Here is a 14,732-nt window from a genome sequence, read left to right on the forward strand (position 1 = left end):
AGAAGAGGGACAGACACAGAGACATGGAGATTGGAACACTACTGAGGAGAGGGACAGACACAGAGACAGAGACATGGAAATTGGAATGCTACAGAGGAGAGGGACAGACACAGAGACATGGAGATTGGAATACTACTGAGGAGAGGGACAGACACAGAGACATGGAGATTGTAACGCTACTGAGGAAAGGGACAGACACAGAGACAGAGACATGGAAATTGGAATGCTACAGAGGAGAGGGACAGACACAGAGACATGGAGATTGGAATACTACTGAGGAGAGGGACAGACACAGAGACATGGAGATTGTAACGCTACTGAGGAGAGGGACAGACACAGAGACATGGAGATTGGAACGCTACTGAGGAGAGGGACAGACACAGAGAAAGAGTCTTGGAAATTGGAAAACTACTGAGGAGAGGGACAAACACAGAGACATGGAGATTGGAATGCTACTGAGGAGAGGGACAGACACAGAGACATGGAGACTGGAATACTACCGAGGAGAGGGACAGACACAGAGACATGGAGATTGGAACACTACTGAGGATATGGACAGACACAGAGACAAGGAGACTGGAACACTACTGAGGAGAGGGACAGACACAGAGACATGGAGATTGAAACACTACTGATGAGAGGGACAGACACAGAGAAAGAGACAAGGAGATTGGAACACTACTGAGAAGAGGGACAGACACAGAGACATGGATATTGAATACTACTGAGGAGAGGGACAGACACAGAGACATGGAGATTGGAACACTACTGAGAAGAGGGACAGACACAGAGACATGGAGATTGGAATAATACTGAGGAGAGGGACAGACACAGAGTCATGGAGATTGGAACACTACTGAGGAGAGGGACAGACACAGAGACATGGAGATTGGAACACTACTGAGGAGAGGGACAGACACAGAGAAAGAGACATGGAGATTGGAACACTACTGAGGAGAGGGACAGACACAGAGACATGGAGATTGGAACACTACTGAGGAGAGGGACAGACACAGAGACATGGAGTTTGGAACACTACTGAGGAAAGGGACATACACAGAGAAAGAGACATGGAGATTGGAACAGTACTGAGGAGAGGGACAGACACAGAGACATGGAGATTGGAACACTACTGAGAAGAGGGACAGACACAGAGACATGGAGATTGGAATAATACTGAGGAGAGGGACAGACACAGAGTCATGGAGATTGGAACACTACTGAGGAGAGGGACAGACACAGAGACATGGAGATTGGAACACTACTGAGGAGAGGGACAGACACAGAGAAAGAGACATGGAGATTGGAACACTACTGAGGAGAGGGACAGACACAGAGACATGGAGATTGGAACACTACTGAGGAGAGGGACAGACACAGAGACATGGAGTTTGGAACACTACTGAGGAAAGGGACATACACAGAGAAAGAGACATGGAGATTGGAACAGTACTGAGGAGAGGGACAGACACAGAGACATGGAGATTGGAACACTACTGAGGAGAGGGACAGACACAGAGACAGAGACATGGAGATAGGAACACTTCTGAGGAGAGGGACAGACACAGAGACATGGAGATTGGAAGACTACTGAGGAGAGGGACAGACACAGAGACATGGAGATTGGAACACTACTGAGGAGAGGGACAGACACAGAGACAGAGACATGGAGATAGGAACACTTCTGAGGAGAGGGACAGACACAGAGACATGGAGATTGGAAGACTACTGAGGAGAGGGACAGACACAGCGACATGGAGATTGGAACACTACTGAGGAGAGGGACAGACACAGAGACATGGAGATTGGAACACTACTGAGGAGAGGGACAGACACAGAGACATGGAGATTGAATACTACCGAGGAGAGGGACAGACACAGAGACATGGAGATTGGAACACTACTGAGAAGAGGGACAGACACAGAGACTTGGAGATTGGAACACTACTGAGGAGATGGACATACACAGAGACATGGAGATTAGAATACTACTGAGGAGAGGGACAGACACAGAGACATGGAGATTGGAACACTACTGAGGAGAGGGACAGACACAGAGACATGGAGATTGAATACTACCGAGGAGAGGGACAGATACAGAGACATGGAGATTGGAACACTACTGAGGAGAGGGACAGACACAGAGACATGGAGATTGAATACTACAGAGAAGAGGGACAGACACAGAGACATGCAGATTGGAACACTACTGAGAAGAGGGACAGACACAGAGACATGGAGATTGGAACACTACTGAGGAGAGGGACAGACACAGAGACAGAGACTTGGAAATTGGAATGCTACAGAGGAGAGGGACAGACACAGAGACATGGAGATTGGAATACTACTGAGGAGAGGGACAGACACAGAGACATGGAGATTGTAACGCTACTGAGGAAAGGGACAGACACAGAGACAGAGACATGGAAATTGGAATGCTACAGAGGAGAGGGACAGACACAGAGACATGGAGATTGGAATACTACTGAGGAGAGGGACAGACACAGAGACATGGAGATTGTAACGCTACTGAGGAGAGGGACAGACACAGAGACATGGAGATTGGAACGCTACTGAGGAGAGGGACAGACACAGAGAAAGAGTCTTGGAAATTGGAAAACTACTGAGGAGAGGGACAAACACAGAGACATGGAGATTGGAATGCTACTGAGGAGAGGGACAGACACAGAGACATGGAGACTGGAATACTACCGAGGAGAGGGACAGACACAGAGACATGGAGATTGGAACACTACTGAGGATAGGGACAGACACAGAGACAAGGAGACTGGAACACTACTGAGGAGAGGGACAGACACAGAGACATGGAGATTGAAACACTACTGATGAGAGGGACAGACACAGAGAAAGAGACAAGGAGATTGGAACACTACTGAGAAGAGGGACAGACACAGAGACATGGATATTGAATACTACTGAGGAGAGGGACAGACACAGACACAGATACATGGATATTGGAACACTACTGAGAAGAGGGACAGACACAGAGACATGGAGATTGGAACACTACTGAGGAGAGGGACAGACACAGAGACATGGAGATTGAATACTACTGAGGAGAGGGACAGACACAGAGACATGGAGATTGACACACTACTGAGGAGAGGGACAGACACAGACACAGAGACATGGATATTGGAACACTACTGAGGAGAGGACAGACACAGAGACATGGAGATTGGAACACTACTGAGGAGAGGGACAGACACAGAGACATGGAGATTGGAACACTACTGAGGAGAGGGACAGACACAGAGACATGGAGATTGAATACTACCGAGGAGAGGGACAGACACAGAGACATGGAGATTGGAACATTACTGAGGAAAGGGACAGACACAGAGACAGAGACATGGAAATTTGAATGCTACAGAGGAGAGGGACAGACACAGAGACATGGAGATTGAATACTACCGAGGAGAGGGACAGACACAGAGACATGGAGATTGAATACTACCGAGGAGAGGGACAGACACAGAGACATGGAGATTGGAATAATACTGAGGAGAGGGACAGACACAGCGACATGGAGATTGGAACACTACTGAGGAGAGGGACAGACATAGACACAGAGACATGGAGATTGGAACACTACTGAGGAGAGGGACAGACACAGAGACATGGAGATTGGAACACTACTGAGAAGAGGGACAGACACAGAGACTTGGAGATTGGAACACTACTGAGGAGATGGACATACACAGAGACATGGAGATTAGAATACTACTGAGGAGAGGGACAGACACAGAGACATGGAGATTGAATACTACCGAGGAGAGGGACAGATACAGAGACATGGAGATTGGAATGCTACAGAGGAGAGGGACAGACACAGAGACATGGAGATTGGAACACTACTGAGGAGAGGGACAGACACAGAGACATGGAGATTGAATACTACAGAGGAGAGGGACAGACACAGAGACATGCAGATTGGAACACTACTGAGGAGAGGGACAGACACAGAGACATGGAGATTGGAACACTACTGAGGAGAGGGACAGACACAGAGACAGAGACATGGAAATTGGAATGCTACAGAGGAGAGGGACAGACACAGAGACATGGAGATTGGAATACTACTGAGGAGAGGGACAGACACAGAGACATGGAGATTGTAACGCCTACTGAGGAAAGGGACAGACACAGAGACAGAGACATGGAAATTGGAATGCTACAGAGGAGAGGGACAGACACAGAGACATGGAGATTGGAATACTACTGAGGAGAGGGACAGACACAGAGACATGGAGATTGGAACGCTACTGAGGAGAGGGACAGACACAGAGACATGGAGATTGGAACGCTACTGAGGAGAGGGACAGACACAGAGAAAGAGTCTTGGAAATTGGAAAACTACTGAGGAGAGGGACAAACACAGAGACATGGAGATTGGAATGCTACTGAGGAGAGGGACAGACACAGAGACATGGAGACTGGAATACTACCGAGGAGAGGGACAGACACAGAGACATTGAGATTGGAACACTACTGAGGATATGGACAGACACAGAGACAAGGAGACTGGAACACTACTGAGGAGAGGGACAGACACAGAGACATGGAGATTGAAACACTACTGATGAGAGGGACAGACACAGAGAAAGAGACAAGGAGATTGGAACACTACTGAGAAGAGGGACAGACACAGAGACATGGATATTGAATACTACTGAGGAGAGGGACAGACACAGAGACATGGAGATTGGAACACTACTGAGAAGAGGGACAGACACAGAGACATTGAGATTGGAATAATACTGAGGAGAGGGACAGACACAGAGTCATGGAGATTAGAACGCTACTGAGGAGAGAAACAGTCACAGAGGAAGAGACATGGAGATTGGAACACTACTGAGGAGAGGGACATACACAGAGACTTGGAGATTGGAACACTACTGAGGAGAGGGACAGACAAAGAGAAAGAGACATGGAGATTGGAACACTACTGAGGAGAGGGACAGACACAGAGACATGGAGATTGGAACACTACTGAGGAGAGGGACATACACAGAGAAAGAGACATGGAGATTGGAACACTACTGAGGAGAGGGACAGACACAGAGACAAGGAGATTGGAACACTACTGAGGAGAGGGACAGACACAGAGACATGGAGATTGAATACTACTGAGGAGAGGGACAGACACAGAGACATGGAGATTGAAACATTACTGAGGAGAGGGACAGACACAGACACAGAGACATGGATATTGGAACACTACTGAGAAGAGGGACAGACACAGAGACATGGAGATTGGAACACAGAGGAGAGGGACAGACACAGAGACATGGAGATTGAATACTACCGAGGAGAGGGACAGACACAGAGAAATGGAGATTGGAACACTACTGAGAAGAGGGACAGACACAGAGACATGGAGATTGGAACACTACTGAGGAGAGGGACAGACACAGAGACATGGAGATTGGAACACTACTGAGGAAAGGGACAGACACAGAGACAGAGACATGGAAATTGGAATGCTACAGAGGAGAGGGACAGACACAGAGACATGGAGATTGGAACACTACTGAGGAAAGGGACAGACACAGAGACATGAAGATTGGAAAACTACTGAGGAAAGGGACAGACACAGAGACAGAGACATGGAAATTGGAATGCTACAGAGGAGAGGGACAGACACAGAGACATAGAGATTGAATACTACCGAGGAGAGGGACAGACACAGAGACATGGAGATTGGAACACTACTGAGAAGAGGGACAGACACAGAGACATGGAGATTGGAATAATACTGAGGAGAGGGACAGACACAGAGTCATGGAGATTGGAACACTACTGAGGAGAGGGACAGACACAGAGACATGCAGATTGGAACACTACTGAGGAGAGGGACAGACACAGAGAAAGAGACATGGAGATTGGAACACTACTGAGGAGAGGGACAGACACAGAGACATGGAGATTGGAACACTACTGAGGAGAGGGACAGACACAGAGACATGGAGTTTGGAACACTACTGAGGAAAGGGACATACACAGAGAAAGAGACATGGAGATTGGAACAGTACTGAGGAGAGGGACAGACACAGAGACATGGAGATTGGAACACTACTGAGGAGAGGGACAGACACAGAGACAGAGACATGGAGATAGGAACACTTCTGAGGAGAGGGACAGACACAGAGACATGGAGATTGGAAGACTACTGAGGAGAGGGACAGACACAGCGACATGGAGATTGGAACACAACTGAGGAGAGGGACAGACATAGACACAGAGACATGGAGATTGGAACAATACTGAGGAGAGGGACAGACACAGAGACATGGAGATTGGAACACTACTGAGGAGAGGGACAGACACAGAGACATGGAGATTGTATACTACCGAGGAGAGGGACAGACACAGAGACATGGAGATTGGAACACTACTGAGAAGAGGGACAGACACAGAGACTTGGAGATTGGAACATTACTGAGGAGATGGACATACACAGAGACATGGAGATTAGAATACTACTGAGGAGAGGGACAGACACAGAGACATGGAGATTGGAACACTACTGAGGAGAAGGACAGACACAGAGACATGGAGATTGAATACTACCGAGGAGAGGGACAGATACAGAGACATGGAGATTGGAACACTACTGAGGAGAGGGACAGACACAGAGACATGGAGATTGAATACTACAGAGGAGAGGGACAGACACAGAGACATGCAGATTGGAACACTACTGAGAAGAGGGACAGACACAGAGACATGGAGATTGGAACACTACTGAGGAGAGGGACAGACACAGAGACAGAGACATGGAAATTGGAATGCTACAGAGGAGAGGGACAGACACAGAGACATGGAGATTGGAATACTACTGAGGAGAGGGACAGACACAGAGACATGGAGATTGTAACGCTACTGAGGAAAGGGACAGACACAGAGACAGAGACATGGAAATTGGAATGCTACAGAGGAGAGGGACAGACACAGAGACATGGAGATTGGAATACTACTGAGGAGAGGGACAGACACAGAGACATGGAGATTGTAACGCTACTGAGGAGAGGGACAGACACAGAGACATGGAGATTGGAATGCTACTGAGGAGAGGGACAGACACAGAGAAAGAGTCTTGGAAATTGGAAAACTACTGAGGAGAGGGACAAACACAGAGACATGGAGATTGGAATGCTACTGAGGAGAGGGACAGACACAGAGACATGGAGACTGGAATACTACCGAGGAGAGGGACAGACACAGAGACATGGAGATTGGAACACTACTGAGGATAGGGACAGACACAGAGACAAGGAGACTGGAACACTACTGAGGAGAGGGACAGACACAGAGACATGGAGATTGAAACACTACTGAGGAGAGGGACAGACACAGAGAAAGAGACATGGAGATTGGAACACTACTGAGGAGAGGGACAGACACAGAGACATGGAGATTGGAACACTACTGAGGAGAGGGACAGACACAGAGACATGGAGTTTGGAACACTACTGAGGAAAGGGACATACACAGAGAAAGAGACATGGAGATTGGAAACAGTACTGAGGAGAGGGACAGACACAGAGACATGGAGATTGGAACACTACTGAGGAGAGGGACAGACACAGAGACAGAGACATGGAGATAGGAACACTTCTGAGGAGCGGGACAGACACAGAGACATGGAGATTGGAAGACTACTGAGGAGAGGGACAGACACAGCGACATGGAGATTGGAACACTACTGAGGAGAGGGACAGACATAGACACAGAGACATGGAGATTGGAACACTACTGAGGAGAGGGACAGACACAGAGACATGGAGATTGGAACACTACTGAGGAGAGGGACAGACACAGAGACATGGAGATTGAATACTACCGAGGAGAGGGACAGACACAGAGACATGGAGATTGGAACACTACTGAGAAGAGGGACAGACACAGAGACTTGGAGATTGGAACACTACTGAGGAGATGGACATACACAGAGACATGGAGATTAGAATACTACTGAGGAGAGGGACAGACACAGAGACATGGAGATTGGAACACTACTGAGGAGAGGGACAGACACAGAGACATGGAGATTGAATACTACCGAGGAGAGGGACAGATACAGAGACATGGAGATTGGAACACTACTGAGGAGAGGGACAGACACAGAGACATGGAGATTGAATACTACAGAGGAGAGGGACAGACACAGAGACATGCAGATTGGAACACTACTGAGAAGAGGGACAGACACAGAGACATGGAGATTGGAACACTACTGAGGAGAGGGACAGACACAGAGACAGAGACATGGAAATTGGAATGCTACAGAGGAGAGGGACAGACACAGAGACATGGAGATTGGAATACTCACTGAGGAGAGGGACAGACACAGAGACATGGAGATTTGTAACGCTACTGAGGAAAGGACAGACACAGAGACAGAGACATGGAAATTGGAATGCTACAGAGGAGAGGGACAGACACAGAGACATGGAGATTGGAATACTACTGAGGAGAGGGACAGACACAGAGACATGGAGATTGTAACGCTACTGAGGAGAGGGACAGACACAGAGACATGGAGATTGGAACGCTACTGAGGAGAGGGACAGACACAGAGAAAGAGTCTTGGAAATTGGAAAACTACTGAGGAGAGGGACAAACACAGAGACATGGAGATTGGAATGCTACTGAGGAGAGGGACAGACACAGAGACATGGAGACTGGAATACTACCGAGGAGAGGGATAGACACAGAGACATGGAGATTGGAACACTACTGAGGATAGGGACAGACACAGAGACAAGGAGACTGGAACACTACTGAGGAGAGGGACAGACAAAGAGACATGGAGATTGAAACACTACTGATGAGAGGGACAGACACAGAGAAAGAGACAAGGAGATTGGAACACTACTGAGAAGAGGGACAGACACAGAGACATGGATATTGAATACTACTGAGGAGAGGGACAGACACAGACACAGATACATGGATATTGGAACACTACTGAGAAGAGGGACAGACACAGAGACATGGAGATTGGAACACTACTGAGGAGAGGGACAGACACAGAGACATGGAGATTGAATACTACTGAGGAGAGGGACAGACACAGAGACATGTAGATTGACACACTACTGAGGAGAGGGACAGACACAGACACAGAGACATGGATATTGGAACACTACTGAGGAGAGGGACAGACACAGAGACATGGAGATTGAATACTACCGAGGAGAGGGACAGACACAGAGACATGGAGATTGGAACATTACTGAGGAAAGGGACAGACACAGAGACAGAGACATGGAAATTTGAATGCTACAGAGGAGAGGGACAGACACAGAGACATGGAGATTGAATACTACCGAGGAGAGGGACAGACACAGAGACATGGAGATTGAATACAACGAGGAGAGGGACAGACACAGAGACATGGGAGATTGGAATAATACTGAGGAGAGGGACAGACACAGCGACATGGAGATTGGAACACTACTGAGGAGAGGGACAGACATAGACACAGAGACATGGAGATTGGAACACTACTGAGGAGAGGGACAGACACAGAGACATGGAGATTGGAACACTACTGAGGAGAGGGACAGACACAGAGACATGGAGATTGAATACTACCGAGGAGAGGGACAGACACAGAGACATGGAGATTGGAACACTACTGAGAAGAGGGACAGACACAGAGACTTGGAGATTGGAACACTACTGAGGAGATGGACATACACAGAGACATGGAGATTAGAATACTACTGAGGAGAGGGACAGACACAGAGACATGGAGATTGGAACACTACTGAGGAGAGGGACAGACACAGAGACATGGAGATTGAATACTACCGAGGAGAGGGACAGATACAGAGACATGGAGATTGGAACACTACTGAGGAGAGGGACAGACACAGAGACATGGAGATTTGAATACTACAGAGGAGAGGGACAGACACAGAGACATGCAGATTGGAACACTACTGAGAAGAGGGACAGACACAGAGACATGGAGATTGGAACACTACTGAGGAGAGGGACAGACACAGAGACAGAGACATGGAAATTGGAATGCTACAGAGGAGAGGGACAGACACAGAGACATGGAGATTGGAATACTACTGAGGAGAGGGACAGACACAGAGACATGGAGATTGTAACGCTACTGAGGAAAGGGACAGACACAGAGACAGAGACATGGAAATTGGAATGCTACAGAGGAGAGGGACAGACACAGAGACATGGAGATTGGAATACTACTGAGGAGAGGGACAGACACAGAGACATGGAGATTGTAACGCTACTGAGGAGATGGACAGACACAGAGACATGGAGATTGGAACGCTACTGAGGAGAGGGACAGACACAGAGAAAGAGTCTTGGAAATTGGAAAACTACTGAGGAGAGGGACAAACACAGAGACATGGAGATTGGAATGCTACTGAGGAGAGGGACAGACACAGAGACATGGAGATTGGAATACTACTGAGGAGAGGGACAGACACAGAGACATGGAGATTGTAACGCTACTGAGGAAAGGGACAGACACAGAGACAGAGACATGGAAATTGGAATGCTACAGAGGAGAGGGACAGACACAGAGACATGGAGATTGGAATACTACTGAGGAGAGGGACAGACACAGAGACATGGAGATTGTAACGCTACTGAGGAGAGGGACAGACACAGAGACATGGAGATTGGAACGCTACTGAGGAGAGGGACAGACACAGAGAAAGAGTCTTGGAAATTGGAAAACTACTGAGGAGAGGGACAAACACAGAGACATGGAGATTGGAATGCTACTGAGGAGAGGGACAGACACAGAGACATGGAGACTGGAATACTACCGAGGAGAGGGATAGACACAGAGACATGGAGATTGGAACACTACTGAGGATAGGGACAGACACAGAGACAAGGAGACTGGAACACTACTGAGGAGAGGGACAGACAAAGAGACATGGAGATTGAAACACTACTGATGAGAGGGACAGACACAGAGAAAGAGACAAGGAGATTGGAACACTACTGAGAAGAGGGACAGACACAGAGACATGGATATTGAATACTACTGAGGAGAGGGACAGACACAGACACAGATACATGGATATTGGAACACTACTGAGAAGAGGGGACAGACACAGAGACATGGAGATTGGAACACTACTGAGGAGAGGGACAGACACAGAGACATGGAGATTGGAATACTACTGAGGAGAGGGACAGACACAGAGACATGTAGATTGACACACTCACTGAGGAGAGGGACAGACACAGACACAGAGACATGGATATTGGAACACTACTGAGGAGAGGGACAGACACAGAGACATGGAGATTGAATACTACCAGAGGAGAGGGACAGACACAGAGACATGGAGATTGGAACATTACTGAGGAAAGGGACAGACACAGAGACAGAGACATGGAAATTTGAATGCTACAGAGGAGAGGGACAGACACAGAGACATGGAGATTGAATACTACCGAGGAGAGGGACAGACACAGAGACATGGAGATTGAATACTACCGAGGAGAGGGACAGACACAGAGACATGGAGATTGGAATAATACTGAGGAGAGGGACAGACACAGCGACATGGAGATTGGAACACTACTGAGGAGAGGGACAGACATAGACACAGAGACATGGAGATTGGAACACTACTGAGGAGAGGGACAGACACAGAGACATGGAGATTGGAACACTACTGAGGAGAGGGACAGACACAGAGACATGGAGATTGAATACTACCGAGGAGAGGGACAGACACAGAGACATGGAGATTGGAACACTACTGAGAAGAGGGACAGACACAGAGACTTGGAGATTGGAACACTACTGAGGAGATGGACATACACAGAGACATGGAGATTAGAATACTACTGAGGAGAGGGACAGACACAGAGACATGGAGATTGGAACACTACTGGAGGAGAGGGACAGACACAGAGACATGGAGATTGAATACTACCCGGAGGAGAGGGACAGATACAGAGACATGGAGATTGGAACACTACTGAGGAGAGGGACAGACACAGAGACATGGAGATTGAATACTACAGAGGAGAGGGACAGACACAGAGACATGCAGATTGGAACACTACTGAGAAGAGGGACAGACACAGAGACATGGAGATTGGAACACTACTGAGGAGAGGGACAGACACAGAGACAGAGACATGGAAATTGGAATGCTACAGAGGAGAGGGACAGACACAGAGACATGGAGATTGGAATACTACTGAGGAGAGGGACAGACACAGAGACATGGAGATTGTAACGCTACTGAGGAAAGGGACAGACACAGAGACAGAGACATGGAAATTGGAATGCTACAGAGGAGAGGGACAGACACAGAGACATGGAGATTGGAATACTACTGAGGAGAGGGACAGACACAGAGACATGGAGATTGTAACGCTACTGAGGAGATGGACAGACACAGAGACATGGAGATTGGAACGCTACTGAGGAGAGGGACAGACACAGAGAAAGAGTCTTGGAAATTGGAAAACTACTGAGGAGAGGGACAAACACAGAGACATGGAGATTTGGAATGCTACTGAGGAGAGGGACAGACACAGAGACATGGAGACTGGAATACTACCGAGGAGAGGGACAGACACAGAGACATGGAGATTGGAACACTACTGAGGATAGGGACAGACACAGAGACAAGGAGACTGGAACACTACTGAGGAGAGGGACAGACACAGAGACATGGAGATTGAAACACTACTGAGGAGAGGGACAGACACAGAGAAAGAGACATGGAGATTGGAACACTACTGAGGAGAGGGACAGACACAGAGACATGGAGATTGGAACACTACTGAGGAGAGGGACAGACACAGAGACATGGAGTTTGGAACACTACTGAGGAAAGGGACATACACAGAGAAAGAGACATGGAGATTGGAACAGTACTGAGGAGAGGGACAGACACAGAGACATGGAGATTGGAACACTACTGAGGAGAGGGACAGACACAGAGACAGAGACATGGAGATAGGAACACTTCTGAGGAGCGGGACAGACACAGAGACATGGAGATTGGAAGACTACTGAGGAGAGGGACAGACACAGCGACATGGAGATTGGAACACTACTGAGGAGAGGGACAGACATAGACACAGAGACATGGAGATTGGAACACTACTGAGGAGAGGGACAGACACAGAGACATGGAGATTGGAACACTACTGAGGAGAGGGACAGACACAGAGACATGGAGATTGAATACTACCGAGGAGAGGGACAGACACAGAGACATGGAGATTGGAACACTACTGAGAAGAGGGACAGACACAGAGACTTGGAGATTGGAACACTACTGAGGAGATGGACATACACAGAGACATGGAGATTAGAATACTACTGAGGAGAGGGACAGACACAGAGACATGGAGATTGGAACACTACTGAGGAGAGGGACAGACACAGAGACATGGAGATTGAATACTACCGAGGAGAGGGACAGATACAGAGACATGGAGATTGGAACACTACTGAGGAGAGGGACAGACACAGAGACATGGAGATTGAATACTACAGAGGAGAGGGACAGACACAGAGACATGCAGATTGGAACACTCACTGAGAAGAGGGACAGACACAGAGACATGGAGATTGGAACACTACTGAGGAGAGGGACAGACACAGAGACAGAGACATGGAAATTGGAATGCTACAGAGGAGAGGGACAGACACAGAGACATGGAGATTGGAATACTACTGAGGAGAGGGACAGACACAGAGACATGGAGATTGTAACGCTACTGAGGAAAGGGACAGACACAGAGACAGAGACATGGAAATTGGAATGCTACAGAGGAGAGGGACAGACACAGAGACATGGAGATTGGAATACTACTGAGGAGAGGGACAGACACAGAGACATGGAGATTGTAACGCTACTGAGGAGAGGGACAGACACAGAGACATGGAGATTGGAACGCTACTGAGGAGAGGGACAGACACAGAGAAAGAGTCTTGGAAATTGGAAAACTACTGAGGAGAGGGACAAACACAGAGACATGGAGATTGGAATGCTACTGAGGAGAGGGACAGACACAGAGACATGGAGACTGGAATACTACCGAGGAGAGGGATAGACACAGAGACATGGAGATTGGAACACTACTGAGGATAGGGACAGACACAGAGACAAGGAGACTGGAACACTACTGAGGAGAGGGACAGACAAAGAGACATTTTTTATTTTTTTTTATTTCACCTTTATTTAACCAGGTAAACCAGTTGAGAACAAGTTCTCATTTACAACTGCGACCTGGCCAAGATAAAGCATAGCAGTGCGATAAAAACAACAACACAGAGTTACATATGGGGTAAAACAAAACAAAAATCAAAAAAAATACAACAGAAATACAATTAATATACAGTGTGCAAATTTAGCAAGTTATGGAGGTAAGGCAATAAAATAGGCTATAGTGCAAAATAATTACAATTTAGTATTAACACTGGAATGATGTGCAAGAGATGATGTGCAAATAGAGATACTGGGGTACAGATGAGCAAAATAAATAACAATATAGGGATGAGGTAGTTGGGCGGGCTAATTTCAGATGGGCTGTGTACAGGTGCAGTGATCGGTAAGGTGCTCTGACAACTGATGCCTAAAGTTAGTGAGGGAGATAAGCGTCTCAGCTTCAGAGATTTTTGCAGTTTGTTCCAGTCATTGGCAGCAGAGAACTGGAAGGAATTGCGCCAAAGG

This window comes from Coregonus clupeaformis, unplaced genomic scaffold, assembly GCF_020615455.1.
Source record: "Coregonus clupeaformis isolate EN_2021a unplaced genomic scaffold, ASM2061545v1 scaf0099, whole genome shotgun sequence".
In the NCBI taxonomy this organism is placed as follows: domain Eukaryota; kingdom Metazoa; phylum Chordata; class Actinopteri; order Salmoniformes; family Salmonidae; genus Coregonus; species Coregonus clupeaformis.